The sequence below is a fragment of the Hakea prostrata genome, chromosome 2 (genome assembly GCF_041222555.1).
Source record: "Hakea prostrata isolate BN-2017 chromosome 2, UWA_Hpros_2, whole genome shotgun sequence".
NCBI classification, from domain to species: Eukaryota; Viridiplantae; Streptophyta; class Magnoliopsida; order Proteales; family Proteaceae; genus Hakea; species Hakea prostrata.
The window spans coordinates 46,942,032-46,948,994 of record NC_142601.1 but is presented as its reverse complement, the minus strand read 5'-3'; the positions used below and the strand labels follow the sequence as shown (position 1 = coordinate 46,948,994).

At 38.4% G+C, this 6,963-nt stretch overlaps 1 pseudogene; it reads left to right on the top strand.

The window, feature by feature from the left end:
• Positions 1–4,490: 4,490 nt before the first annotated feature.
• LOC149024517 (aspartyl protease family protein At5g10770 pseudogene) lies at positions 4,491–6,551 on the top strand (annotated as a pseudogene).
• Positions 6,552–6,963: the final 412 nt, after the last annotated feature.

Here is a 6,963-nt window from a genome sequence, read left to right as displayed (position 1 = left end):
AGGTCTAGTCACTCTGATCCGGCAAGGGCTGGTTACTTCTGTAGGGATCCTGGGTAAAATGGAAAGTCCACATCTAGCTCTGAAACCATGGCTTGGATTAGGTCAACACTCTCTCACCACGACCATTGGCATGAGTATTGGCGCATGTCGGGGTTTCTAGTCCAATGCAAGTCATAATGGTAACATACTACATGAAGTCTAGATACATCCCCTATGGCACCAACCAACTCAGTTCAGTATCCTTCGCAACCTAGGAATGAGAACCCTCATGGACTGGATACTGCTATTGGACTCCATTCCATAACCCTATGGTCATCCACATTTTGTTGGGGCGGAATGCTCTCATGACTCCTCACCACACCTAGTCCGCTCCTTGGACATCCATGAGCCCAACCCTAACATATGCAACTCACCATTGTATGACCAACAATGGACCACTGAGTCTCCGCACGAACTGGTTACCACTGTAGGATGAAACAAAGTCACATCATCGTCGTCACGGGTCATCCGGCTTCAATTCCCCTACCGAAAGGGTAGTAATATGTGGGGTACCTAGCCGTGCAACTCTAGACTCTACCTAGGTATGTCATCCAGTAGTTATGACAATGCTAGAGACATCAACAGGCATGTGTCCCATACCACAGCCCTTTGATATCTCAACCCAAGATACCCCAATGGAATACCCTTTCCATTAGAACCACAATACATCAACCATCATCATACTACACTCATAATTAACAAAGTATATGTAAAGACAATACAAACAACAAGCATACATTAAGATCAGCAAGCTATTCATGGTTACAGCAGTATATAAAATGAAAGAACAGTATTGAAAGACATTGGACTAGCATGTTCAAGTCATTTTATAAAGATAAGATTGTATGTCCTTACCTGTAAATAAGTAGAAATCCTCTAGATTGCAAACTAGAAACAATTATAAAATTTTTACTTGAAACAGATGACACCTATAAACAGGGTTACAATAATATGTAAGTCAAATTAATCAAATCAGACAAAATCCAAAAGTTATGAGCTCACTGGAAACCAGCCGGTCGCTTAGGCTGAGTGACCGCCACTAGTGACTGCCCCAAATACATTGAGTTTCAGATCCGAAACTCAGGCTTTTGATCATCCATTTTCAGTCCGAATTTTGAAGGATTATAGTCCGAATTTCAAATCTAACACTCCCACAACCAAGGGTAATACGAACCTAACAATTGACACCAAATTGGTTATCCAGAATCCTCCTCTTGATTAAATCAATCCTTTTCACTAAAGTAGGCTTTTGTTTTCGCACCTGATCTCATCAAGATCATTAAAAAGGTAGGTACTGTAATAGGAAGATTATGAACAACCAAAGAGGAAACTAATCTAATTCAATCATAGCCAAAGGTAGAGTATGAGTGAACAGAGAATCACTTACCTTAACCAAATCAGCTAGAAAAGATAGGAGAAGCTTCCAAAACACTAACAGCACTTCAGATCACCTTCCAGCACGTCTCCACAGCCGCCTAACCACCAAAATAGCAATCCCGAATATAATATTTGTAAAATAGACTAGGGTTTATAGAAGTTTGGGGGCAAAATAGGACAAAACCCCACAACCAGGACCAGGCTATCGATTGGGGCGATCGCTTGGTCCAATCAACCGCCACTAGCAACTGCCCCCTAGTATATTGCTATACAAGGGTGCTTTGCTTAGTTGGTTGAAGTCCAAATACAACCTAACCCTAATGAACACATGGAGAAGGTCTTACACGCATTCCGGACATCTCCAGACATCACTTGCCTTCTAGAAGTCCAACTACCAAGCAAGGCAGGCTCTTTAAGAAGAGAATCCAGATCCATGGATTCAGGGTATGGATCATGGATTTCTATCCAGACACTCCACAACTTTACTCAGCTAGACCTTCGGGTTCTCGGACCTGCAATAGGGATCCTGGGTTAAAAATACGAGGGTTGTTACAACAAAACCCAAAGCCCGATTGGTGGCTAAGGGGTTCAATCAACAGGAAGGTCTTGACTACAATGAAACTTTTAGTCTTAGTATCAAACCCACTACTGTCCAACTTGTTCTATCTCTTGTTGTCTCCCATTCTTGGCCTATTCTCCAACTGGACATACAAAATGCCTTTTTACATGGCTTTCTTGATGAAACAGTCTATATGAAACAACCACCAAGGTTTGCTGATTCGCTTCATCTTGATTATGTTTGTCGACATCACAGATCTCTGTATGGTCTCAAACAGGCCTCCCGTGCTTGGTTTGATCACTTTAGTTGCTTTTTATTGGACTTTGGTTTTATTGGATCTAAAATTAACATTTCTCTTTTCATTTATCATGGCATTTCTGATACACTTTATATCTTAATCTACGTGGATGACATCATTGTTACTGGAAGTTCTGAGTTGTTACTTTCAAAATTTATGACTGCTATTGCCTCTGTGTTTTCTATCAAAGATCTTGGTCCCTTGCATTATTTCCTTGGAATGGTCGTCTCCATTCTCTAATGGTCTTCATCTTTGTCAACAACAGTACATTACTAATCTTCTTCACAGAGCCAACGTGGGTGATTGCAAGCCTGTTATCAACCCTCTTTCTCCTTCTACCTAGTTAAGCAAATTTTCTTGGGAGCTAATGGCCGATCCTACCTTGTACAGAAGTATTGTGGGGCTTTACAATATGCTACTATAACTCGCCCTGACATAAAATTTGCCATCAACAAGGTATGTCAATTTATGCAAAGTCCAACTCTTGATCATTGGTCTGTTGTCAAAAGGATTCTACGGTACTTAAAGGGTATCATATCTCATGGAATTGTTATCAACAAATCCTCTGATATGACATTAACAACCTTTTTTTATGCAGACTGGGATGGTTGCCTTGACGATCATAAGTCTACCAGTGGTTATGCTATCTTCTTAAGACCCAACATTGTATCTTGGAGTTCTCGAAAACAATCCACCGTTAGTCGCTCCAGTACTGAGTCTGAATATTGAGCTCTTGCTAATGCTGTTGCAGAGCTCACTTGGCTAAAATCTCTTCTCCACAAGCTTCATGTTTTTCTGAGTGATGCTCCAGTCCTCTGGTATAATAATATTGGTGCAACCTACCTCATTGCAAATCCTATCTTTCATGCTCGTACCAAACATGTGGAGATTGACTTCTACTTTGTTCATGATAAGGTTGCCAAAAGAGATCTTCAGGTTCGTTTCTTATCTACCAAGGATCAACTGACAAACATCTTCACCAAGCCACTCTTTACTCCACGTTTCACCACTTTGTTGGCCAACCTCAAGGTCACTTCACCTTCCTTGAGTTTGTAGGGCGTATTATGGATATTTCTAGAAAATCAACCAAAACCCTATCCGCCACTCCATCTCAAGCTTATGTGGCTAGGGTTGCTTCTAAGACTTCCACAATTGATCAAACACCAGCCACTACACTCAAGAAGGTCTCTACAATTGGTACTCATAAGGACTCTAACCAATCCAAAGAAGAGTTTGATACAAATTACAATTTCCACAAAAACCCTAGTCAATATTTTATGTAATCTAAAACACCTATCTTCATTTAAATCCAAATACTATAACTCAAGGAATCTAGAAGATCCCAACTACAAGAGTCATAGAACACTAATGAACAAGGACTCTACCTCTATATAAGGAAGCCATGTACACAACTCTGAATATAGTGGAAAATATCTAAAACTCTCCCGTGGACATAGGTTGAATTCAACCAAACCACGTAAACTTGGTCTCTCTCTCAATTCAACGTTTTCAGCATGGGTAAACCTAGTTTCATCTTATTAGGTGATGCATATGGGGTGGCCCATGAGGTATCTCGGGGTCCCAGACTCGGAATAGGCTGAAATTCATCACATTGATTCGAAACAAGCCCGTGAGAAGAACACTCGAGAGTTTCGCATTTCAAGATCGTTTAGAGGGCGTTTTAGGCATTTTACTATTTTCAATGGCATTTTCGTAAAATACCGTTTTTTAGTTTTATGGTTTTTTGGCACTATAAAACCATGTTTTGTATTCCTTTTGGAGAGAAGCTGAATATTGTTGTTTCTAAAGAAACTTTTGAAAGACAGAGTTCTCCAGTTTTTATCCAATTTTTTGTTTGGCCTTATTCTTTGTTGTTTCGACATCATTAGGAGTCGACATTTTTAATCGAAAATGACAAGATTACGAGGGTAAAAGTAGTATTTTATATGGTATTGTCTTTTGGCTTCTTAATTCTAGAAGGGATAAATAGACATTAACATCCAACAATAACGGTTTCTTAACATCATCCAATTAGCAATTAAGGGAATAGTAATCATCCCTTTTATGAAATACAGGGGAAGAAGTTGTAATTTAACAATATTATTGGGGACGACAATAATTATGCCTCGATACAATTTCCTTTCAAGTTCATCACCTCTTTGCATGTCTTCATGAATAAATACCGTACACACGAGATCACTTATTTGAACTTTTAGAATGGAATATTGCAAATGTACTCATGTGAGAAGTTGCTTAAGCAAACTAGAAGTTGCTCATAAGTATGGCCCACGTTCACCATTAAAAAGAGGGACTACAGCAACACCCACCCTCAGCCAGACTCTCCTTGAGGACCAAACCCGAGTAAAGTCCATCAATTCCAAAATCTCCAGCCAAAACTCAGTTTTTGATTCTACAGCAAAAGTTCCAGCCAATTCTGGTGAATCTTTAGGGACTGGGAACTTCGTAGTTAGAGTCGGATTTGGAACACCAGAACAGAATTTTACAATAATCTTTGACACTGGTAGTGACCTCACTTGGATTCAATGCTTGCCATGCTCCGGTGAATGCTATGAACAACAAGACCCATATTTCAACCCTTCAGCTTCCTCCACCTATTCCAATATCTCATGTCGCTCCCCTAAATGCTCCCAATTGTTGTCGGCTACTGGTAACAAGCTATCCTGCACCTCCAATTGCATCTATAAGGTCTCGTATGGTGATGGTTCCTACTCTCAAGGGGATTTTGCAACCGATACACTAACATTATCTTCCTCTGATGTCTTCAGTGACTTCGAATTCGGTTGTAGCCATTATAGTGATGGTTCATTTGGTTACGCAGATGGGTTATTAGGCCTTGGCCGTAATCGTATCTCTACAGTTTCACAAACTGTTAAGAAATAGGGATAATTACTGTTGCCCCCCTGTAGTTTGATTTTATTACCAATAAAACCCTGTTCTTTACAAAATTACTGTTGCCCCCCTTCCTTATAACGGTGTTAAGTTGCCGTTAAGTTTGAATATGTAATATCTAATTTGCCCTTCATTAAAATTAAAAAAACAAAAGATGATGCTACCCCATTTATAAAACCAGATTAAATGTCAATTTTACCCTAAACTTCATTTATTTTGAATTAATGAAATGGGCAAAATCCAAATCCGATTTGGTTTACCACCTTCACTAAACTTTATTTATTTTGAATTAAAGAAATGAACAAAATCCAAATCCAATTTGGTTTCCCACCCTCACTAAACTTCATTTATTTTGAAAAAAAATTAGGTGATATTCAATTTCCAATTTGAGTTGAATTCGATTTTCCTTCCCCTTCTCTTTCTATTAGAATTTTATTTAATCATTTTTTCTTTCTTTCTTTTTTTTTTTTTTTTTTTTTTTTGTGAGAATAAAACAGATTATATATATATATTTTGTCCACAGTTAATTAAGGGTACTACTGTAACTTGACAAAAGGGTAACTAAGTAAAGAGATAAGTATAAGGGTATTTTGAGGTTTTTGAGAAAATATAAAGATGCTACATCATCAGTTAACTAACGGAACTTAACGGTAGGGGGGGCAATAGTAATTATAGACAAAGTTGAAGGTTGGATTAGTAATTTTGAAAAGTACAGGGGATACAGTAGTAATAAAATTAAAGTCCAGGGGGCCAATAGTAATTATCCCTAAGAAATATAAAGGGATTTTCTCCTATTGTCTTCTATCCACTACCAGTTCCACTGGTTATCTTGGATTTGGAGAACAATCTGTAGCTTCCTCCGGTGTGCAATACACTCCATTACTATTAGACCCAAGAGGCCCTTCTTTCTACTTCCTTGATCTCGAGGGAATAAGTGTTGGAGGAGAAAAACTTGATATCCCACCATCAGTATTTACAGTTTCAGGAACTATTATAGACTCCGGAACTGTCATTACTCGTTTGCCACCAAAGGCTTATTCGGCACTTCGCACAGCATTTCGTCAAGCAATGGCGAAGTATCCACCTGCCCCATCATATTCAATACTTGATACATGCTATTACTTGAAATGAATCACCAATGTAACAGTGCCCACCGTGTTATTGCATTTTGTTGGACACACTGACTTGAATGTTGACAAGTCCGGGATTCTTGTTGAAGCAAGTTCAAACCAATATTGTTTGGCTTTTGCCGGTAACAGTGATGCTACTGATTTGGCGATGGTTGGAAATATGCAACAACAAACAATTGAGGTAGTTTATGATGTTAGGAGAGGGAAGTTAGGATTTGGTCCTAAAAGCTGTAATTGACCAGTCCTTGTTGTATGAAAGGAGACAAAGAAGAATATGATGAGATCCACCCAGAAGAATAAAGCATAAGCTAGAAGAAATTGTTGTCCTATTTGTAATAAATTTGTTGCAGTTTCCATAAAACCCTATGTAACCCCTTCTATGGTAATTCTTTTTCTTAAATTCTCTGTTATTTTATAGATTGTCATGGCAAATTTCTATTTTTTTTGGGATAATTAATATGATCCTTGCACTATAGCTTAATTACTATCTTACTCCTTATGCTTTTTAAAATTACTACTCCAATCTTAGACCTTGTTTGTAATTTATTGATGCCCCATTGCCATTAAGCTCCGTTAGTTGAGTGATGGTGTGACGTCGTTGATTTTTCAAAAATACCCAAAATAATGTTGAGATTCTATATTACTTATTT